The following is a 2,409-nucleotide window of genomic DNA, read 5'->3' on the forward strand; positions in this document are numbered from 1 at the left end:
TCTATTCACGAACAGCTTGTAACACTCCAAAGAGAAAGGAAAACTTGAAATCGCATCATATGACCCCTTTAATAATGGACTCCAAACTCAGGCAGATAAGCAAGGGAAAACACAACTTAGTATAACAGTGACCGAACAGAGAGTGTCTGAAAGGGAGCGACTTAAATACATAGACAGATGAGAATAATTATCTAAACACAGGTGATTGAGGTAAAATAATAAGGCTAAACGAGACCAGGAACATGACCAAATAAGGGCACACAGGAACTAAAACAAAACAGAAGACAGGAAAACACAGAAACAAGGTGTCCATGAAAACTAAAAGGGTGACAAGTATTAGTAGACCATTTGTTTAATATCTACTAACACTTTATTTTGATGCTCCACCAACAGACATTCAACTACACTGAACAAAATTATAAACGCAACACTTTTGTTTTTGCCCCCATTTGTCATGAGCTGAACTCAAAGATCTAAGACTTTTTCTATGTACACAAAAGGCCTATTTCAAGGCGAAGGAGACAGCAGGTAAAGTCCAAAACTCTCAGTTTAATAATGGACTCAAAACTCACAAGAGAAAACACAACGTAGTATAACGTGACCAGACAACGAGTGACAGAAAGGGAGCAACTTAAATACAAAGATCAGGATAATGAACTAAACAGATAAACTAATAAAGCTCAACGAGACCAGGAACATAACCAAATAAGGGCACACAGGAACTAAAACAAAACAGAAGACAGGAAAACACAGAAACAAGGTGTCCATGGCAACTAAAAGAGTGACATTGACCTTGCTAATGCAGTCACCATAGATATATATACGTAGATGTCTCATTAGCGACTGTTTCTATGGGCCGCTATACTTAAGCCGTCCGCCATATTGTAACGGTCAACTTGACGTCATTCGCCATAGTAATCACTGAATATTCGAAAGATGCCACAATCCTGCACAGACGGCTCTGTGAGAATCTACAGTATGGTGAATCATAGATATGTATAGATTCCCCATTGGACGGCTCCAGGCACGTAGATGTGGCCACCATCTTGGAACCGTCAACTTGAGGTCATTCACCATACTGTAGGTTCTCACAGAGCCATTGAGCCGTTCTGTGCAGGATTGTGGCGAATATTCAGTGCTTATAGTGAATGACGTCAAGTTGACCGTTACAATATGGCGGACGGCTTACGTATAGCGGCCCATAGAAACAGTCGCTAATGAGGCATCTACGTATATCTTTGTGGTGAATGCCGTCAAGTTGACCGTTCCAAGATGGCGGCCGCATCTACGTGCCTGGAGCCGTCGAATGGGGAATCTACACATATCTATGGCAGTCACAACCAAGCAATTCTCAGATATGTCTCCCATGAAAACAATGAACACTTATCAGAAAACACAGTCTTAATAAAAATAACTAGTGACATTCCTCATATCAGACTCTTTAAATGGCAGAAGGAAAAAACAACACCTTAATATTAATTCATAGTGTAAATTCATAAAAGACCCCTTTTTTATTACATAAACATACACAAATCCCAAACTATTTCTTTACTATTATGTGTCAAAGTTGATTTATCGTAGTTGCGAAATATTGGGATTGTAAACAATTACTTTGTAAAATTAAATAAAAAAAATATTTATTTACATTTTTTAAAATAAAAATCTTATGGAATTGACATAGAATATGCCATTATGAAATTCCCTCTGTCAGGACATAGTGGTAATGTTTCCATAAGAGATACACATTTACAGTATATTTCTGTTTTATATATGTTTGTTTAATCTCAATTTTAGCCTACAGGAAGTATAAAGTTCTGCTGGTCTTATGTGATTTTATGGGGATTGAATATCATACTTTTTCTTAAAGAGAAATCAAATAGTACATTTTTAAGAACATTCTAGTGGAAATTTTGCTAGTGGCAGGAGCACATTTTTTCCCTGTGTCTCAGAAATCAATGAACACAGACGAAAGTACAGAGATAATGACTAGCAGCTGTCAGGTTACTGGACTCAGCAGATCAACCCCTCATACCCTCCGTAACCAGAAGCTGAGCATGACAGTAAAGGGCACAGGAAGAACTGCACAGGTCACAACATGATAGACAGCATCCTTTGAAGGGTAGCTACACTGCTGAGAAGAAACCTTTTTTTTATTAAAATGATTGCAGTCGCAAAACTAATGGACTGAATGGAACAAGTTAACACATCTCTACTCTCACCCTCAGGATAAAAAACCTGGCAGGCTGATCACCCGCCGCCCACCCCTGATAATGCTTAAAAGCAGTGGTAAAGAATCACGCTAATACACAAACACCCCAGCGAGTCTAGATATTCACTGTGTCTAGAATCGCTTCTTCAAATCATTCACACACACCTACCAAAGCACTGACGGACATAAACACTGTGAGT

The sequence above is a fragment of the Sinocyclocheilus anshuiensis genome, unplaced genomic scaffold (assembly GCF_001515605.1).
Source record: "Sinocyclocheilus anshuiensis isolate Anshui unplaced genomic scaffold, SAMN03320099.WGS_v1.1 scaffold964, whole genome shotgun sequence".
NCBI lineage: Eukaryota > Metazoa > Chordata > Actinopteri > Cypriniformes > Cyprinidae > Sinocyclocheilus > Sinocyclocheilus anshuiensis.